We start from the raw sequence: 23,277 nt of genomic DNA, 5'->3' as shown, positions 1-23,277 counted from the left end.
AGGGGAAGTCTAAAGAGGATCAGTTCCTGGATCAGTTCCTGGATCAGTAAAGGTTAAATGAAGTCATTACAGTAAATTATCTGGAAAATCAAACCGTCTGAAACTTGCAGTGAAATGGCCGACGCACACACATGCTCACACACACACACAGTACGATAGTCTGGATAGCTTTGCGTCATTTACCTCTTACATTCCCTAACGTAAAAAAAAACATAACTTCTCTGGCTATTTTCTCTCTTGTCAAACAACACTTATTTTACATAATCATTCCACTCCTTTATACTACAGTAAAACTACAGTGGTCTGACTGACTGGTAGACTGAGAGGATAACAACTGACTGGTAGACTGAAGGGGATAATGACTGACTGGTAGACTGAGGGGGATAATGACTGACTGGTAAACTGAGGGGGATAATGACTGCTTGGTAGACTGAGGGGGATAATGACTGGTTGGTAGACTGAGGGGGATAGTGACTGACTGGTAGACTGAGGAGGATAATGACTGCTTGGTAGACTGAGGGGGATAATGACTGGTTGGTAGACTGAGGGGGATAGTGACTGACTGGTAGACTGAGGGGGATAATGACTGGTTGGTAGACTGAGGGGGATAATGACTGACTGGTAGACTGACGGGGATAATGACTGACTGGTAGACTGAGGGAGATAATGACTGACTGGTAGGCTGACGGGGATAATGACTGACTGTTAGACAGAGGTGGATAATGACTGACTGTTAGACCGAGGTGGATAATGACTGACTGGTAGACCGAGGGAGTTAATGACTGACTTGTAGACTGAGGGAGATAATGACTGACTGGTAGACTGACGGGGATAATCTGACTGGTAGACTGAGGTGGATAATGACTGACTGGTAGACTGAGGAGGATAATGACTGACTGGTAGACTGAGGGGGATAGCGACTGACTGGTAGACTGAGGAGGATAATGACTGACTGGTAGACTGAGAAGGATAATGACTGACTGGTAGACTGAGGAGGATAATGACTGACAGGTAGACTGAGGGAGTTAATGACTGACTTGTAGACTGAGGAGGATAATGACTGACTGGTAGACAGGGGGATAATGACTGACAGGTAGACTGAGGAAGATAATGACTGACTGGTAGACTGAGGGGGATAATGACTGACTGGTAGACTGAGGGGGATAATGACTGACTGGTAGACTGAGAAGGATAATGACTGACTGGTAGACTGACGGGGATAATGACTGACTGGTAGACTGAGGGATGGTGAGGACCTTAGAGTTGGGTCAGGAGTTTCTCCTGGCCAGTTCACATGGAAAACTCCTGTCCCTATGACTCAACAAATGCATTAATTAATAAACAAATGAATGAACGAAAGAATGAACAATAATAAATATCAGTGGTTTAAAGTACTTAAGTAAAAATACTTGAAAGTACTACTTAAGTCGTTTTTTGGGGTATCTGTACTTTACTCTAGTATTTATATTTTTGAGAACTTTTACTTTTACTTCACTACATTCCTAAAGAAAATATTGTACTTTTTACTCCATACATTTTCCCTGACAACCCAAATTACTTGTTATATTTTGAATGCTTAGCAAGACAGGAAAATTGTGAAATTCACACACTTATCAAGAGAACACGTGGTCATCCCTACTCCCTATGGTCTGGCGGCCTCACTAAAAACAAAGGCATCTTTTTTAAATAATGTCTGAGTGTTGGAGTGTGCCCCTGGCTATCCATACATTTTAAAAACAAGAAAATGGTACCGTCTGCTTTGCTTAATATAAGGAATTTGAAATGGTTTGTACTTTTACTTTTGATACTTAAATATATTTTAGCAATTCCATTTACTTTTGATATCTAAGTACATTTTAAACCAAATACTTTTAGACTTACTCAAGTAGTATTTTACTGGATGACTTTCCCTTTTACTTGAGTCATTTTCTATTAAGGTATCTTAACTTTTACTCAAGTATGACAATCGGGTACTTTTTCCACCACTGATAAATAGATAGATAGATAAAAAAATGAATGAAATAATAAATAAATGAATACATAAATACATGAATAAATACATAAATAAATAAGAACATAAATGACCAAAAGCAAATCACATGTGTGTCACATGTATGAAGAACAGAAGCTACAGCTGGCTTGTAATGGAGAGGAAAACAAGAAACTAGAAATGTCTCTTCAGAGAAATGCCAGCAAGCTAACATATAGCATGTGTTTGAGTCTGAGTGCATGTGAGGCACACACCCATGTACACTCACATGCACGCACCGATACACACACACACACACACACACACACACACACACACACACACACACACACACACACACACACACACACACACACACACACACACATGCATACAAACACACACAGACACACACACAAACACACACACACACAAACCCACACACACACACGCGCGCACACACACACACTCGCACACAATCACCGATACACACACACACACACACACCACACACACACACACACACACACACACACCACACACACACACACACACACACACACACACACACGCATGCAAACACACAGAGGGGTGGGAGGCGTGGGCAGAGTACGGCTGTGAATGGGTTTTATTTTCATCCCACCCAGCACCAAATTACACACCACATATCAACCACTATGATTAAAGAGGCTTTTTATCTTCTTGGCTTCTTTCTAGTTTCCCTGAGTAGGAATTCAGCCTGGGGGAGGGGGAGAGAGAGACAGAGAGAGAGAGAAAGACAGAGAGAGACAGAGACCGACAGACAGAGGCAGAGACAGACAGAGACAGAGAGAGACAGCGAGACAGAGAGAGACAGAGATGTAGAGAGAGACAGAGATGTAGAGAGAGACAGAGAGACAGAAAGAGACAGAGAGAGACAGAGAGAGACAGACAGAGACAGAGAGAGAGACAGAGAGAGACAGACATGGAGAGAGAGAGGCAGAGAGAGACAGAGAGAGACAGAGAGAGGCAGTGAGAGGCGTAGAGAGACGTAGAGAGACGTAGAGAGACAGAGAGACAGAGAGACAGAGAGAGACCAGAGTCTACGCCTTCACTATGGTGCATCACTAAATCAATACAGAAATACTACGTAAAAAGAAGGAACAGCACGTCAGAAATTAACTTAATGTAATTGAAGAATCCATAGACTCTAACCACTTCTGGGAAAATTGGAAAACACTAAACAAACAACAACACTAAGAATTATCTATCCAAAATGGAGATGTATGGGTAAACCACTTCGCCAATCTTTTTGGCTCTATAACAAAGAACAAACAGCAAAAACATAATACATGATCAAATACAAATCTTAGAATCAAAATTAAAGACTATCAGAACCCTATGGACTCTCCAATTACCTTGAATGAGCTACAGGACAAAATAAAAACCCTCCAACCCAAAAAGGCATGTGGTGTTGATGGTATCCTTAATGAAATGATCAAATATACAGACAACAAATTCCAATTGACTATACTAAAACTCTTTCACATCATCCTTAGCTCTGGCACCTTCCCTAATATTTGGAAACAAGGACTGATCACCCCAATCCACAAAAGTGGAGACAAATTTCACCCCAATAACTACCGTGGGATATGCGTCAACAGCAACCTTGGGAAAATCCTCTGCATTAGCATTAACAGCAGACTCGTACATTTCCTTAGTGAAAACAATATACTGAGCAAATGTCAAATTGGCTTTTTACCAAATTACTGTACGACAGACCCCGTATTCACCCTGCACACCCTAATTGACAAACAAACAAACCAAAACAAAGGCAAAGTCTTCTCATGCTTTGTTGATTTGAAAAAAGCCTTCGACTCAATTTGGCATGAGGGTCTGCTATACAAATTGATGGAAAGTGGTGTTGGGGGAAAAACATACGGCATTATAAAATCCATGTACACAAACAACAAGTGTGCAGTTAAAATAGACAAAGATCACACACATTTCTTCCCACAGGGCCATGGGGTGAGACAGGGATGCAGCTTAAGCCCCACCCTCTTCAACATATATATCAATGAATTGGCGAGGGCACTAGAAAAGTCTGCAGCACCCGGCCTCACCCTACTAGAATCAGAAGTCAAATGTCTACTATTTGCTGATGATCTGGTGATTCTGTCCCCAACCAAGGAGGGCCTACAGCAGCATCTAGATATTCTGCAAAGATTCTGCTTGACCTGGTCCCTGACAGTAAACCGCAGTAAGACCAAAATAACGGTGTTCCAAAAAAGGTCCAGTCACCAAGACCACAAATATAAATTCCATCTAGACACCGTTGCCCTAGAGCACACAAAAAAACTATACATACCTTGGTCTAAACATCAGCACCACAGGTAACTTCCACAAAGCTGTGAACAATCTGAGAGACAAGGCAAGAAGGGCTTTCTATGCCATCAAAAGGAACATAAAATTCAACATACCAATTAGGATCTGGTTAAAAACACTCATTGCCATTTATGTTTGTGAGGTCTGGGGTCCGCTCACCAACCAAGAATTCACAAAATAAGACAAACACCAAATTGAGACTCTGCATGCAGAATTCTGCAAAACTATCCTTTGTGTACAACGTAGAACACCAAATAATGCATGCAGAGCAGAATTAGGCCGATACCCACTAATTATCAAAATCCAGAAAAGAGCCATTCAATTCTACAACCACCTAAAAGGAAGCGATTCCCAAACCTTCCATAACAAAGCCATTAGCTACAGAGAGATTAACCTGGAGAAGACTCCCCTAAGCAAGCTGGTCCTGGGGCTCTGTTCACAAACACACACACACACACACACACACACACACACACACACACACACACACACACACACACACACACACACACACACACACACACACACACACACACACACACACACACACACACACACACACACACACACACACACACTCACACACACACACACACACACACACACCCCACAGAGCCACAGGACAGCAACACAATTAGACCCAACCAAATCATGAGAAAACAAAAAGATAATTACTTGACACATTGGAAAGAATTAACAAAAAAACTGAGCAAACTAGAATGCTATTTGGCCCTAAACAGGGAGTACACAGTGGCAGAATACCTGACCACTGTGACTGACCCAAACCTAAGGAAAGCTTTGACTATGTACAGACTCAGTGAGCATAGCCTTGCTATTGAGAAAGGCCACCGTAGGCAGACCTGGCTCTCAAGAGAAGACAGGCTATGTGCACACTACCCACAAAATAAGGTGGAAACTGAGCTGCACTTCCTAACCTCCTGCCAAATGTATGACCATATTAGAGACACATATTTCCCTCAGATTACACAGACCCACAAAGAATTCGAAAACAAATTACATTTTGATAAACTCCCATATCTGTTGGGTGAAATACCACACTGTGCAATCACAGCAGCAAGATTTGTGACCTGTTGCCACAAGAAAAGGGCAACCAGTGAAGAATTTCTTTCTTCAAAGATGGCGTAGCAGTCGGACGTGTGTTTTTGTCTTGTCCCTTCCTGTCCCTTGTAAACATCGTTTTTCCTTTTTTTTTTCTTCATATATATATTTAATATTTTAATGTTACTTTCTATCTACGGACTGAATATTCTCTCCTGCAACCCACCTCACCCAATGTGGTACGGATCTGCTATTTTTAAACTTAAGAACTCATCAACTCATCAAAAGCTAGCCAGTTAACTGGCTCCCAGCTAACTGGCTACTAGTTAGCCCCGGCCCGCTAGCTGTCTAAAGTACATCGGACTGTTAGCTTAAGAGGCCCATCTGACAAACTCTTTGGCCACTATACCTATTCTGCCAATTGGCCTGGTTTACCACACGGAGCCCTGCTGATCTGTCTGCCGATGTAATAGCACGAGGAACCCACAACAGACTTTCTTCCATCGTGACGTCCCTCCAAGGCCCTTCTGTTAGCTTGCTAGCTGAAGCCACTCACTGGACTCCTATGATCACTCGGCTACACATGCCTCTCGCTAACGTCAATTGCCTTGTCCATTGCTGTTTTGTTTAGTATTTATTGCCTTATTTCACTGTAGAGCCTCTAGCCCTGCTAAATACGCCTTATTTAACACTTTAGTTCCACCTACCACACATGCGGTGACATCACCTGATTTAAATTATATTTCTAGGGACAAAATCTCTTTCATCATCACTCTAGGCACAGGTTTACCCTCACTGTATCCACATCCTACCATACCTTTGTCTGTACATTTTGCCTTGAATCTATTCTACCGTGCCCAGAAATCTGCTCCTTCTACTCTCTGTTCTGAACGTACTAGACAACCAGTTATTTTATCCTTTAGCCATTCCCTTATCCTACTCCTCCTCTGTTCCTCTGGTGATGTGGAGGTTAATCCAGGCCCTGCAGTGCCTAGCTCCACTCCCATTCCCCAGGCGATATCATTTGCTGACTTCTGTAACCGTAAAAGCCTTGGTTTCATGCATGTTAACATTAGAAGCCTCCTCCCTAAGTTTGTTTTATTCACTGCCCTAGCACACTCTGCCAACCCGGATGTCCTAGCCGTGTCTGAATCCTGGCTCAGGAAGACCACCAAACCCCCAGAAATTTCCATCCCTAACTATGACATTTTCCGACAAGATAGAACTGCCAAAGGGGGCGGTGTTGCAATCTACTTCAGAGATAGGCTGCAGAGTTCTGTCTTACTATCTAGGTCTGTACCCAAACAATTTGAACTTATACTTTTAAAAGTCCACCTTTCCAGAAACAAGTCTCTCACCATTGCCGCTTGCTATAGACCACCCTCTGACGCCAGCTGTGCCCTGGACACCATATGTGAACTGATTGCCCCCCATCTATCTTCAGAGCTAGTGCTGTTAGGTGACCTAAACTGGGACATGCTTAACACCCCGGCCATCCTACAATCTAAGCTTGATGCCCTCAATCTCTCACAAATTATCAATGAACCCACAAGGTACAACCCTAAATCCGTAAACACGGGACCCTCATAGATATCCTCCTAACCAACTTGCCCTCCAAATACACCTCTAGATCACTGCCTCATTGCCTGCCTTCGTAACGGGTCTGCGGTCAAACGACCACCCCTCATCACTATCAAACGCTCCCTAAAACACTTCAGCGAACAGGCCTTCCTAATCGACCTGGCCCGGGTATCCTGGAATGACATTGACCTCATCCCGTCAGTTGAGGATGCCTGGTCATTCTTTAAAACTGCCTTCCTCACCATGCTTAAATAAGCATGCCCCTTTCAAAAAAAAATTAACCAGGAACAGATTTAGCCCTTGGTTCTCTCCAGACCTGACTGCCATTGACCAGCACAAAAAACATCCTGTGGCGTTCTGCATTAGCATCAAATAGCCCCCGTGATATGGAACTTTTCGGGGAAGTCAAGAACAAATATACACAGGCAGTTAAGGAAAGCTAAGGCTAGCTTTTTCAAGCAGAAATTTGCATGATGTAGGACAAACTCAAAACAGTTCTAGGACACTGTAAAGTCCATGGAGAATAAGAGCACCTCCTTCCAGCTGGCCACTGCACTGAGGCTAGCAAACACTGTCACCACCAATAAATTCACTATAATTGAGAATTTCAATAAGCATTTTTCTACGGCTGGCCATGCTTTCCACCTGGCTACCCCTACCCTGGTCAACAGCCCTGCACTCCCCACAGCAACTCGCCCAAGCCTCCCTATTTCTCCTTCACCCAAATCCAGATAGCTGATGTTCTTAAAGAACTGCAAAACCTGCACCTCAGCCACGCTCAAGGTCCTAAACGATATCATAACCGGCATCGATAAGAGACATTACTGTGCAGCCGTATTCATCGACCTGGCCAAGGCTTTCGACTCTATCAATAACTGCATTCTTATTGGCAGACTCAACAGCCTTGGTTTCTCAAATGATTGCCTCGCCTGGTTCACCAACTACTTCTCTGATAGAGTTTAGTGTGTCAAATCGGAGGGCCTGTTGTCCGGACCTCTTGCAGTCTCTATGGGGGTGCCACAGGGTTCAATTCTCGGGCCGACTCTCTCCTCTGTATACATCAATGATGTCGCTCTCGCTGCTGGGGATTCTCTGATCCACCTCTATGCAGATGACACCATTCTGAATACTTCTGGCCCTTCTTTGGACACTGTGTTAACTAACCACCAGACGAACTTCAATGCCATACAACTCCCCTTCCGTGGCCTCCAACTGCTCTTAAATTCAAGTAAAACTAAGTGCATGCTCTTCAACCAATCACTGCCCGCACCTGCCCGCTTGTCCAGCATCACTACTCTGGACGGTTCTGACTTAGAATATGTGGACAACTACAAATACCTAGGTGTCTGTCTAGACTGTAAACTCTCCTTCCAGACTAACATTAAGCATCTCCAATCCAAAATGAAATCTAGAATCGGCTTCTTATTTCGCAACAAAGCATCCTTCAATTATGCAGCCAAACATACCCTCGTAAAACTGACCATCCTACCGATCCTCGACTTCGGCGATGTCATCTAGAAAAAAGCCTCCAACACTCTATTCAACATATTGGATGCAGTTTATCACAGTGCCATCCGTTTTGCCACTAAAGCCCCATATATTACCCACCACTGCGACCTGAACACTCTCGTTGGCTGGCCATCGCTTCATACTCATCACCAAACCCACTGGCTCCAGGTCATCTCCAAATCTCTACTAGGTAAAGCCCCACCTTATCTCAGCTCACTGGTCACCATAGCAGCACCCACTCGTAGCACGCGCTACAGCAGGTATATCTCACTGGTCACCCCCAAAGCCAATTCTTTCCTTGGCCGCCTCTCCTTCCAGTTCTCTGCTGCCAATGACTGGAACGAACTGCAAAAATCTCTGAAGCTGGAGACTCTTACCTCCCTCACTAGCTTTAAGCACCAGCTGTCAGAGCAGCTCACAGATCACTGCACCTGTACATAGCTCATCTGTAATTAGCCCATGCAATCTACCTCATCCCCATACTGTATTTATTTATTTAGCTTGCTCCTTTGCACCCCAGTATCTCTACTTGCACATTCATCTTCTGTACATCCTACCATTCCACTGTTTAATTGCTATATTGTAATTACTTCGCCACCATGGCCTATTTATTGCCTTACCTCTCTTATCCTACCTCATTTGCACATGCTGTATATAGATTTTTCTACTGTATTTTTGATTGTATGTTTGTTTATTTCATGTGTAACTCTGTGTTGTTGTTTGTGTCGAACTGCTTTGCTTTATCTTGGCCAGGTCGCAGTTGCAAATGAGAACTTGTTCTCAACTAGCCTACCTGGTTAAATAAAGGTAAAATAAATAAAATAAACACCATTGTAAATACAACCCATATTTATGTTTATTTATTTACCCTTTTGTATTTTAATTGTTTGCACATCATTACAACACTGTATATAGACATATACATATTGTTTATTTCACTTTGGTTATTATCTATTTCACTTGCGTTGGCAATGTAAACATATGTTTCCCATGCCAGTAAAGTCTTTCAATTGAATTGAATTGAATTGAATTGAAAGGGGAGCGAGAGGGAGAGTGTGAGAGAGGGAGAGAGAAAAAAAGGATGGTAAGAAGTGGGAGATTGCTTTTAGCACAGATGTGCACAGAAGTGAAGAGAGTGTAATAGGGAATTGGTATGTGTGTGTGTGTGTGTGTGTGTGTGTTTGTGTGTGTCCTCTAAGACCTGTAGTTACTGCAGGCATGGTGGCACAGAGTCCTCACCTCTCTTGTGCTTCTCATAAGTAACTTGATCTTACAAGCCCAGGTCGATATTTGACATTTATGCAACAACCGCAAATCTCCCCATCTGTTGGTCATATGGTTCTCTGGAAAGCAGAGAGAGAGAGAGAAGCCTCTCCTGACCTGAAGTAACACTGTAGCCTTGGCACACAGACACAGACAGTATACAGTATACAATACGATACACTCTTATTGTCCGCAAGAGGAAAGTTGTCTTGGACATACCACACACTGATTACTATCTACACTCTGCTTGTTTTGAAAGATGTGTGTAGTTACAGCAGCTATACAATTGCCATTATAAGTTACATTAAGTAGGGCTTTGTTATTTTCGTCTACATGGTGAATCCTCTCAGTGGGCCTTTCTCTCTTCCCCGTTCTCTCCTCTTTTCCCTTCCCTCTTTCTCCTCCTCTCTTTCACTTTCTGTTCATTCTTTCTCAATCTATTGTGCAGCTGACTGAAGTACTGAGATTTTAGTACAAGAGTGCACTCACACACATACACACAGACACATACGATAGCTGTCAATCAAAATGCACATAAGTAAAACCAAAACTAACCTTGACAGTTAAGTTTAGGTATTAACTGCGATTGGTTAAGGTAAAGGGTTAAGGGTTAAGATAGGGTTAACCAAAATTACAAAACAAGTGTTTAGCACAGGGATTGAATACGCTATACTCGTAGCAGTACTGTAGATCATGGTTTAAGCCTATCCTCAACCCCAACCTCAACCCCAACAACATCCCCAACCCCAACAACATCCCCAACCCCAACAACATCCTCAACCCAAACAACATCCCCTACCCCAAAAACATCCTCAACCCCAACAACATCTCCTACCCCAACAACATCCCCAACCCCAACCCCAACAACATCCCCTACCCCAACCCCAACAACATCCCCAACCCCAACAACATCTCCAACCCCAACCTCAACAACATCCTCAACCCCAACATCTCCAACAACATTCCCAACCCCAACAACATCTCCAACCCCAGCAACATCCCAAACCACAACAACATCCTCAACCCCTACCCCAACAACATCCCCAACCTCAACCCCAACCCCAATCTCATCCCCAACAACATCCCCTACCCCAACCCCAACCCCAACAACATCCCCAACCCCAACAACATCCCCAACCCCAACAACATCCCCAACACCATCCCCTACCCCAACCCCAACCCCAACAACATCCCCAACCCCAACAACATCCCCAACCCCAACAACATCTCCAACCCCAACCCCAACAACATCCCCAAGCCCAACAACATCTCCAACCCCAACCTCAACAACATCCTCAACCCCAACATCTCCAACAACATTCCCAACCCCAACAACATCTCCAACCCCAGCAACATCCCAAACCACAACAACATCCTCAACCCCTACCCCAACAACATCCCCAACCTCAACCCCAACCCCAATCTCATCCCCAACAACATCCCCAACTCCAACCCCAACAACATCTCAACCCCAATCCCAACAACATCCTCAACCCCAACAACATCTCCAACCCCAACCCCAACCCCAACAACATCCCCAACTCCAACCCCAACCCCAACAACATCTCAACCCCAATCCCAACAACATCCTCAACCCCAACAACATCTCCAACCCCAACAACATCTCCAACCCCAACCCCAACAACATCCTCAACCCCAACAACATCTCCAACCCCAACCCCAACAACATCCCCAACTCCAACAACATCCCCAACCCCAACAACATCCCAAACCCTAACAACATCCTCAACCCCAACCCCAACAACATCCCCAACCCCAACAACATCCCCATCCTCAACCCCAACAACATCCCCATCCTCAATCCCAACGCCAACAACATCCCCAACCCCAACAACATCTCCAACCCCAACCCCAACAACATCCCCAACCCCAATCCCAACCCCAACAACATCCCCATCCCCAACCCAAACAACATCACCCAACCCCAACCCCATCCCCAACACCCTAGCTCCTCACGAGCCTACTAGATGTTAATAAGTGATTGTATTGCCCCTAGTGGCCATTAGGAAATTGCAATGAAAATAAAATGACACCCCATGCCATAATTTCACCATTTCATATACGTCAACATATGCCATAATTCACTAGAGTTTGGCCTGAAATTAGATCTAGCTAAATATATCCATCCAACTAAATTAGGTTTTAATCTTATATGTTATATGTGACAGCAACATTTTCTATATCAACGTTTAGTACATGAACTGTCAACCAGCATTGAGGAGGTGTTAGCTGTGTTAGCAGGTCTAGCCAGAGACTAGATAGCCTGTTTATAGCTATGTTAGCTGGCTAGCAGGGACTAGATAGCCTGTTTATAGCTTTGTTAGCTGGCTAGCAGGGACTAGATAGCCTGTTTATAGCTATGTTAGCTGGCTAGCAGGGACTAGATAGCCTGTCTATAGCTATGTTAGCAGGTCTAGCCAGAGACTAGATAGCCTGTTTATAGCTATGTTAGCTGGCTAGTAGAGATAGCCTGTTTATAGCTATGTTAGCTGGCTAGCAGAGATAGCCTGTTTATAGCTATGTTAGCTGGCTAGCAGAGATAGCCTGTTTATAGCTATGTTAGCTGGCTAGCAGAGATAGCCTGTTTATAGCTATGTTAGCTGGCTAGCAGAGATAGCCTGTTTATAGCTATGTTAGCTGGCTAGCAGAGATAGCCTGTTTATAGCTATGTTAGCTGGCTAGCAGAGATAGCCTGTCTACAGCTATGTTAGCTGGCTAGCAGAGACAATATGTCTTTGTTCCAACTGCTGGTTTCAGAACGCTGATTCAACACCTTCTGCTGCATTACATCAGAACACACATCCCCGGAACCCTGTCAGGCCCGGAATGCTAAGCTCCGGCTCAGGAATGTGGCGGTGGAATGGGACGTAAGGTTTGTTTTGGGAAGGTTCCCAAGTCATCAGAGGATGGAGTTATTAGAAACAGCAGCTAAGACAAACTAGACTGATACTGAATACAGCCCCCAGGCTGGGTGGACTAATTACACACACAACTGCACCCTCTCTGTGTGAGTGTGTGTGTTCTATGTTTCTGCGAGAATCAGTCATGCACCATTAGTAGTAACAGAAACATGATCATACTTATCAAGGTCCCTTTTGGAAAAAATGCTGTTTGACCAGCTACAATGCTATTTTACATTAAAACCTGTTGAGGACAGACGTTCCGCTAGCGGAATGCCTCGCCAATATCCAATGGAAGAACGTGGCGCGAAATGCAAAAACCTCAAAAATGCAATAATTTTAATTTTTCAAACATACGACTACTTTACACCATTTAAAAGATAAGTCTCTCGTTAATCTAACCACATTGTCCAATTTCAAAAAGGCTTTACAGTGAAAGCAAAACATTAGATTATGTTAGGAGAGTACATAACCAAAAACAATCACACAGCCATTTTCCAAGCAAGCATATATGTCACATAAACCCAAAACACAGCTAAATGAAGCACTAACCTTTGATGATCTTCATCAGATGACACTCCTAGTACATTATGTTATACAATACATGCATGTTTTGTTTAATCAAGTTCATATTTATATCCAAAAACAGCTTTTTACGTTGGCATGTGATGTTCAGAACATGCATTCCCACCCAAAACTTCCGGTGAATTTACTAAATAACTCATCATAAACATTGACAAAATACATAACAATTATTTTAAGAAATATAGATACAGAACTCCTTTATGCAATCACTATGTCAGATTTTAAAATAGCTTTTCGGCGAAAGCACATTTTGCAATATTCTGAGTACATAGCTCAGCCATCACGGTTAGCTATTTTGAGTTTGGGGCTCACTAAACTCAGAATTACTATTAGAAAAATTGTATTACCTTTGCTGATCTTGGTCAGAATGCAATCCCAGGACTGCTACTTACACAAGAAATGTTGTTTTTGTTCCAAATAATCCATAGTTATGTCCAAATACCTCCGTTTTGTTCGTGCATTCAGGTCACAATCCAAAGGGTAACGCGCGAGCGCATTTCGAGACAAAAAAATCCATAATGTTCCTTTACCGTACTTAGAAGCATGTCAAACGCAGTTTAAAATACATTTTTATGGTATTTTTCTCGTAAAATAGCGATAATATTCCAACCGGACAATAGTGTATTCATTCAAAGAGGGAAAGAAAAAACAGCATGGTCGCAGGACCGCTCATATACAATCTCTTTGTCACCAGGCAGACCACTGACAAACTGAGCTACTATACTCTGCCCAGAGACAGAAGACGCCTCAATCCACTTTCTGAAGGCTTTAGAGAGCCAATGGAAGCCTTAGAAAGTGCTACATAACACCACAGCTACTGTAGTTTCGAAAGGGACTAGAAAGAAGAACTACAAATTCTCAGACAGGCCACTTCCTGCTTGGAATCTTCTCAGGTTTTTGCCTGCCATATGAGTTCTGTTATACTCACAGACACCATTCAAACAGTTTTAGAAACTTCAGAGTGTTTTCTATCCAAATCTACTAATAATATGCATATTCTTGTTTCTGGGCAAGAGTAGTAACCAGTTTAATCTTATGGACAGGCATTCCGCTAGCTAATATTCTGAGTAGATAGCCCGGCCATCACGGCTAGCTAATTTGACACCCACCACGTTTTGCCCTCACCAAACTCAGATTTACTATAAGAAAAATTGGATTACCTTTGCTGTTCTTCATCAGAATGCACTCCCAGGACTTCTACTTCAACAACAAATGTTGTTTTGGTTCGAAATAATCCATAGTTATATCCAAATAGCTCCGTTGTGTTCGTGCGTTCAAGTCACTATCTGAAGGGTGACGCGCCGGCACTTTTCGTGACAAAAAAATTAAAAATATTCCATTACCGAACTTCGAAGCATGTCAAACGCTGTTTAAAATCAATTTTTATGCAATATTTCTCGTAAAATAGCGATAATATTCCAACCGGGCGACGACGTATTCTTCAAACACTGAAAGAAAAAAATGGAGTCGTCTCGTGCTCGAGCGCCTCAGTGTCATTGTTCCCAGAAGGACCACTCACCAAAACCCCTGCTGTTTTTCGCCCAGAGACTGCAGAGTCATCATTCCACTTTCTGGCGCCTTCCTAGAGCCAATGAAAGCCTTAGAAAATGTCACGTTACAGCACAGAGGCTGTATTTTCGATAGAGAGGCTATAGAAGGACAAGAAATGGTCAGACAGGGCACTTCCCGTATAGAATCTTCTCAGGTTTTGGCCTGCCATATGAGTTCTGTTATACTCACAGACACCATTCAAACAGTTATAGAAACTTTAGAGTGTTTTCTATCCATATCTACTAATTATATGCATTTTCTAGTTTCTGGGCAGGAGTAGTAACCAGATTAAATCGGGTAGGTTTTTTATCCGGCCGTGAAAATACTGCCCCCTATCCCAAACAGGTTAAATCGGGTACGTTTTTTTCATCCGGACGTGAAAATTCTGCCCCCTATCCCAAACAGGTTTTAAACAAATTGACAACAGACTTTCAGCACAGTTATAGCGAAGGACATTCAACATGCACAGCACTTACACAAATGACTGATGATTGGCTGAGAGAAATGTATGATAAACTTGTTTAGGTGCTTGTTTACTTGTTTACGTGCAGACTTGTTTAAGTGCTGCTGTGCGTTTTGTTGCCAACCTTACTTTGCTACCTGACAACTTTACGGTTTTTACTTTTTAATTACCGTTTATATTTTTAGTTTTTCCCTCATTCAACTTTTTTTCATTCAACTTTTTCACTACGGACGTTTTATCTGGACATGGTTCGTCAGGACTTCCAACAGCCGAAGCTAAGTAGTAACATTAACATGATCCCTTCTAATTGCAGTCGTTGTACTCATAATATACAGGAGAACGATCACCTTACGGCAAGGATAGCAGTGCTGCAAGCTCAGCTTCAGACGCAATCGTTAGGCAAGGGTAATTTCAGTGTAGGAAAGGATGAAACAGCGTCTGTGCCACCAGTAAGTACAGATAGTAACGTTTGTATAAATCCCCTCGCACGGTCCCCGCAGCTGGACAACTTTCTCATGGCTTCTGGAGGGAAATGCTGTAGGAATGCTCAAACAGTGTCGCTCATTCAGCCGACAGAAACTTTCAACCGGTTCTCCCCATTAAGCAGCGAGTCGGAGTCAGAGGCCGAGCCTTCTCTGGTCTCTACTCCTCCTGTTACGGGGTCTGAGACGCCGAAGCTTCCCACCATTAGCTCTGACAAATTGAAAACCCTAGTCATTGGCTACTCCATTACCCGCAGTATTAGACTTAAAACAAATCATCCAGCGACCATACACTGTTTACCAGGGGGCAGGGCAACCGACGTTAATGCTAATCTGAAGATGGTTCTGGCTAAAGCTAAAACTGGTGAGTGTAGAGAGTATAGAGATATTGTTATCCACTTCGGCACCAACGATGTTAGGATGAAACAGTCAGAGGTCACCAAGCGCAACATAGCTTCAGCGTGTAAATCAGCTAGAAAGATGTGTCAGCATCGAGTAATTGTCTCTGGCCCCCTCCCAGTTAGGGGGAGTGATGAGCTCTACAGCAAAGTCTCACAACTCAATCGCTGGTTGAAAACTGTTTTCTGCCATTCCAAAAGATAGAATTTGTAGATAATTGGCCCTCTTTCTGGGACTCACCCACAAACAGGACCAAGCCTGGCCTGTTGAGGAGTGACGGACTCCATCCTAGCTGGAGGGGTGCTCTCATCTTATCTATGAACATAGTTAAAGCTCTAACTCCCCTAGCTCCACAATGAAATAGGGTGCAGGCCAGGCAGCAGGCTGTTAGCCAGCCTGCCAGCTTAGTGGAGTCTGCCTCTAGCACAGTCAGTGTAGTCAGCTCAGCTATCCCCATTGAGACCGTGTCTGTGCCTCGACCTAGGTTGGGCAAACTAAACATGGCGGTGTTCGCCTTAGCAATCTCACTAGAATAAAGACCTCCTCCATTCCTGCCATTATTGAAAGAGATTGTGATACCTCACATCTCAAAATAGGGCTACTTAATGTTAGATCCCTCACATCAAAGGCAGTTATAGTCAATGAACTAATCACTGATCATAATCTTGATGTGATTGGCCTGACTGAAATATGGCTTAAGCCTGATGAATTTACTGTGTTAAATGAGGCCTCACCTCCTGGTTACACTAGTGACCATATCCCTCGTGCATCACGCAAAGGCGGAGGTTTTGCTAACATTTACGATAGCAAATTTCAATTTACAAAAAAAAAAGAAACAACGTTTTCGTCTTTTGAGCTTCTAGTCATAAAATCTATGCAGCCTACTCAATCACTTTTTATAGCTACTGTTTACAGGCCTCCTGGGCCATATACAGCGTTCCTCACTGAGTTCCCTGAATTCCTATCGGACATTGTAGTCATAGCAGATAATATTCAAATTTTTGGTGACTTTAATATTCACATGGAAAAGTCCACAGACCCACTCCAAAAGGCTTTTGGAGCCATCATCGACTCAGTGGGTTTTGTCCAACATGTCTCTGGACCTACTCACCGCCACAGTCATACTCTGAACCAAGTTTTGTCCCATGGAATAAATGTTGCGGATCTTAATATTTTTCCTCATAATCCTGGACTATCGGACCACCATTTTATTACCTTTGCAATCGCAATAAATAATCTGCTCAGACCCCAACAAAGGACCATCAAAAGTCGTGCTATAAATTCTCAGACAACAACATTCCTTGATGCCCTTCCAGACTCCCTCTGCCTACCCAAGGACATCATAGGACAAAAATCAGTTAACCACCTAACTGAAGAACTCAATTTAACATTGCGCAATACCCTAGATGCAGTTGTACCCCTAAAAACTAAAAACATTTGTCATAAGAAACTAGCTCCCTGGTATATAGAAAATACATGAGCTCTGAAGCAAGCTTCCAGAAAATTGGAACGGAAATGGCGCCACACCAAGTCTTCTGACTAGCTTGGAAAGACAGTACCGTGCAGTATCGAAGAGCCCTCACTGCTGCTCGATCATCCTATTTTTCTAACTTAATTGAGGAAAATAAGAACAGTCCGAAATTTATTTTTGATACTGTCGAAAAGCTAACTAAAAAGCAGCATTCCCCAAGAGAGGATGGCTTTCACTTCAGCAGTAATAAATTCATGAACTATTTTGAGGAAAAGATCATGATCATTAGAAAGCAAGTTACGGACTCCTCTTTAAATCTGCGTATTCCTCCAAAGCTCCATGCTCTCTCTAATTCTCTCTTTCTCTCTTTCTTTCTTTCTCTCTCTCGGAGGACCTGAGCCCTAGGACCATGCCTCAGGACTACCTGGCATGATGACTCCTTGCTGTCCCCAGTCCACCTGGCCGTGCTGCTGCTCCAGTTTCAACTGTTCTGCCTGCGGCTATGGAACCCTGACCTGTTCATCGGACGTGTTACCTGTCCCAGACCTGCTGTTTTCAACTCTCTAGAGACAGCAGGAGTGGTAGAGATACTCTCAATGATCGGCTATGAAAGCCAACTGACATTTACTCTTGAGGTGCTGACTTGTTGCACCCTCGACAACTACTGTAAATATTATTATTTGACCATGCTGGTCATTTATGAACATTTGAACATCTTGGCCAAATACTGTTATAATCTCTACCCGGCACAGCCAGAAGAGGACTGGCCACCCCTCATAGCCTGGTTCCTCTCTAGGTTTCTTCCTAGGTTTTGGCCTTTCTAGGGAGTTTTTCCTAGGCACCGTGCTTCTACACCTGCATTGCTTGCTGTTTGGAGTTTTAGGCTGGGTTTCTGTACAGCACTTTGAGATATCAGCTGATGTAAGAAGGGCTGTATAAATGAATTTGATTTGATTTGATTTGATAAAAAGATTGTGTGAGCTGCTTTGTTAGACTTCAATACAGCTTTGGTCTACTGCTGGAAAAACATATGTGTTATGGCTTTACACCCCCTGCTATATTGTGTATAGAAAGTAACAGAACACAGAGGGTGCTCTTTAATGGAAGCCTCTCCAACATAATCCAGGTAGAATCAAGAATTTCCCAGGGCAGCAGTCTAGGCCCCTTACCTTTTTCAATTTGAGTAAAGCCAGTGTGTCTATGTATGCAGACGGCTCAACACTTTACACGTCAGCTACTACAGCGAGTGTTACTTCAGTTAAGTGTTACTTCCACACTTAACAAAGAGCTGCAGTCCGTTTCAGAATTAGTGGAAAGAAATAAGTTAGTCCTAAATATTTCAAAAACTAAAAGCATTGTATTTTGGACAAATCATTAATTAAATAATAAACCTCAACCAAATATTGTAATGCATGTGACTAAACTGCTTGGAGTAACCTTGGATTGTAAACTGTCATGGTCAAAACATATTGATGCAGTAGTAGCTAAGATGGGGAGAAGTCTGTCCATAATAAAGCGCTGCTCTGCATTCTTAACAGCACTATCAACAAGGTAGGTCCTACAGGCCCTAGTGTTGTCACACCAGGACTACTGTTCAGTCGTGTGGTCAGGTGCTACAAAGAGGGACTTAGTTAAATTACAATTGGATCAGAACAGGGCAGATGTACGCAAAGAGCTAACATTGATCATATGTATGTCAATCTCTCATGGCTCAAAGTGGAGGAGAGATTGACTTCATCACTACTTGTTTTGGTAAGAAATATTGACATGCTGAATGTACCGAGCTGTCTGTTTAAACTACTAGCACGAGAGCACACAGCTCGGACACCAATGCATACCCCACAAGACATGCCACCAGAAGTTTCTTCACAGTCCCCAAGTCCAGAACAGACTATGGGAGGCGCACCGTACTACATAGAGCCATGACTATATGGAACTCTATTCCACATCATATAACAGTTGCAAGCAGTAGAATCAGATTTAAAAAAACAGATTAAAAAATACCCATTTTGGAACAGCAGGGACTGTGAAGAGACACACACAGGCATAGACACATGCACACACACACATGATGACATATGCACTATACACACACATACACATGATTTTGTGTTGTGGATATGTGGTAGTAGAGTAGTGGCCTGAGGGCACGCACTTAATGTGTTATAAAAAGTGTTATAAAATGTAATGTCATGAAATATTTGAAATTGTATATAACTGCCTTAATGTTTCTGGACCCCAGGAAGAGTAGCTGCTGCCTTGGCAGTAAGTAATGGACCCCAGGAAGAGTAACTGTATTTGCATTTTTATTTGTGGACCCCAGGAAGAGTACCTGCTGCCTTGGAAGGAACTAACGGACCCCAGGAAGAGTACCTGCTGCCTTGGCAGGAACTAACGGACTCCAGGAAGAGTAGCTGCTGCCTTGGCAGGAACTAACGGACCCCAGGAAGAGTAGCTGCTGCCTTGGCACGAACTAACGGACCCCAGGAAGAGTAGCTGCTGCCTTGGCAGGAACTAATGGGGATCTATAACAAATACAAATAACACAGCCTGTAGCTCCACCCCAAAACAGCCCCTAGCCCATACCTTTTTGTTGTGGAGGGAGCCAGCTAAGCGTAAGTCATTTAGCAGACTATGGTGTGTGTGTGTGTGTGTAGGCCACCCCTAGCCCGTTCCACTCCTCCGTGTTAGTAGACATGAAAGATCTTGGTTTAGTCAAAGCTTTCCACAGTATACTGGCAAACTGGGTGGTACTATTACCATAGAGTATATCCTTACACCCAGACATTCCCTTTACATCAGCAAAACCAAGTCACCATCATGTTAAGGCCTGTACCTGTCTATGTACCTGAGGGACGGGTCTGGGAGATGTGTTATTATGTCATTGTCCTGTGTATGTGTGTATGTACACACACACACACACACACACACACACACACACAGTGAGCACCAACATAGAGAGAGAATAGAAGGCTGTGGCAGCTTGACAGTGAGAAGGTCACCCAGCATCTCTCTCTGGGTATCAGCACGGTCTCCTCACTGTGTGTGTGTGTGTGTGTGTGTGTGTGTATACACCCAAGTCCGACACCCTGTTTTTTTGTTTATACTTTCCAATGTGTCAGGAAGGATCTTTTTGCTTTCTCATGATTTGGTTGGGTCTAATTGTGTTGCTTTCCTGGGGCTCTGTCACGATCGTGAGGAGAGACGGACCAAGGCGCAGCGTGGTTGGAGTTCCACATCTTTATTTTAGTGAAACTTAAACAAACCAAGAAACAAACAACGACCGTGAAGTACCGTAGTGCTACATGCACTCACTCAAAATAATATCCCACAAAACTTAGGTGGGAAAAAGGCTACCTAAATATGATCCCCAATTAGAGGCAACGATAACCGGCTGCCTCTAATTGGGAACCATACAACTCACCAACATAGAAATACAATGACTAGAACACCCCCCTAGTCACGCTCTGACCTAAACACCATAGAGAACCATGGTTCTATGGTCAGGGCATGACAGTACCCCCCCCAAAGGTGCGGACTCCGGCCGCAAAACCTGAAAACAAATGAGGAGGGTAGGGGGGGGGTGCCTAGTGTCGGTGGCAGAGGAAAGCTCCGGCCATGGAGCGGGACTGGACGCCGTGCCTGGACTGGGCACCGGCGCAGAGGAAGGCTCCGGCCATTGAGCGGGACTGGACGCCGTGCCTGGACTGGGCACCGGCGCAGAGAAAGGCTCCGGCCATGGAGCGGGACTGGACGCCGTGCCTGGACTGGGCACCGGCGCAGAGGAAGGCTCCGGCCATGGAGCGGGACTGGACACCGTGCCTGGACTGGGCACCGGCGCAGAGGAAGGCTCCGGCCATGGAGCGGGACTGGACGCTGTGCCATGCCTGGACTGGGCACCGGCGCAGAGGAAGGCTCCGGCCATGGAGCAGGACTGGACACCGTGCCTGGACTGGGCATCGGCGCAGTGGAAGACTCCGGCCATGGAACCGGCGCAGGAAGCTCCGGGCCACGGACTGTCACTGGAGGCCCGGACCGTGGACCGTCGCTGGAAGCTCTGGACTGTGAACCGTCGCTGGAGGTTTTGGGCTGTAGACCATCGCTGGAGACTCCGGACTGTACACATGCACTGGTGGACAAGTGCGAGGGGCCGGGACAGGATTTACCGGGCTGGGAAGACGCACTGGAGGACTGGTGTGTGGAGCCGGCACAGGTTGAACCGGACTGATGACATGCTCCTCAGGGTGAGTGCGGGGAGCCAGCACAGAACGTACCGGGCTGGGGAGGCGCACTGGAGGCCTGGTGCGTGGAGCTGGCACAGGTTGAACCCGATTGATGACACACTCCTCAGGGTGAGTGCGGGGAGCCGGCACAGGACGTACCGGGCTTGGAAGGCACACATGAGGCCTGGTGCGTGGAGCTGGCACAGGTTGCACCGGACTGATGACACGCTCCTCAGGGCGAGTGCGGGGAGCCGGCACAGGTTGAACCGGACTGATGACTCACTCTTCAGGGCGCCTGTGCTGCAGAATACACCTAACCAACATCTCTCTCCGATATCCCTCCTCCAACTGCTCCATCAACTCCCAGACGGTCTCTGGCTCTCTCCTCGGCCGACCACCCCTTGTGCCCCCCCCCCCCCTGGGGTTGCCCTTGGGCTGTTGGTGGCTGCGGACCCCGGCGTCGTCGCTGTCCTCCTTTACTCTTCGCGACTCCCGCCAAGGAAGGGTCTCACATCCACCCAGTATCTCTTCCCATGTCCAACTCTCCTTCACCTCCTGGTCATGCTGCTTGGTCCTGTAATGGTGGGATATTCTGTCACGGTCGTCGTTTAAATAACTGGACCAAGGCGCAGCATGAGTAGAGTTCCACATTTTATTGCTCGTGAAACTTAAAAAACAACAACGATACAATGATCGTAGCGCACAAAGGCACTCACACAAAACAATATCCCACATTGCAGGTGGGAAAAGGAACACACTAAGTATTATCCCCAATTAGAGGTAACGATTATCAGCTGCCTCTAATTGGGAACCATACACATACACCAACATAGAAATAAACTCACTAGAAATCCCCCTAGTCTCGTCCCGGCCTTAAAACACCATAGAAAACCCCGAGGGCTCTCTATGGTCAGGGCGTGACAAGGTGACTCTTCTCCAGGTTCATCTTTCTGTAGGTGATGACTATGTTATGGAAGGTTTGGGAATAGCTTCCTTTCAGGGGTTTGTAGAATTTAACGGCTATTTTCTGGATTTTGATAATTAGCGGGTATCGGTCTAATTCTGCTCTGTATGTATTATTGGATGTTTTACATTGTACACCTGTCACGTCCTGACCAGCAGAGGGTGTTGTTGTGTAGTTTTGGTCAGGACGTGGCAGAGTATGTCTGTGTATGTGTGTTCTGGGTGTTGTATTTCTATGTGGGTCTGTGTGGCTCCCGATCAGGGACAGCTGGTTATCGTTGTTCCTGATTGGGAGTCATATAATTAGGAGTATGTTTGTCACTTGGGGTTGTGGGTGGTTGTGCTAACACTGCTAGGTTTTGGTATGTACGTAGCCTGTTAGTCGTTTTTGTTTATTGGTTTTTCCCGTGGATACTTTGCTCTTATATATTAAAAAGATGAGTATCTACATTTCACCTGCTGCAGTTTGGTCTC

At 44.6% G+C, this 23,277-nt stretch overlaps 1 protein-coding gene across 1 annotated transcript in view; it reads right to left on the bottom strand.

Annotated features, from left to right (window-relative positions):
• LOC106562529 (tumor necrosis factor alpha-induced protein 8-like protein 3) overlaps positions 1-23,277 on the bottom strand; it is a 48,339-nt gene that overhangs the window by 3,232 nt on the left and 21,830 nt on the right. The window lies entirely within an intron of this gene.

The sequence above is a fragment of the Salmo salar genome, chromosome 11 (assembly GCF_965601325.2).
Source record: "Salmo salar chromosome 11, fSalSal1, whole genome shotgun sequence".
NCBI lineage: Eukaryota > Metazoa > Chordata > Actinopteri > Salmoniformes > Salmonidae > Salmo > Salmo salar.
This window is presented reverse-complemented; position numbering and strand designations above follow the sequence as displayed.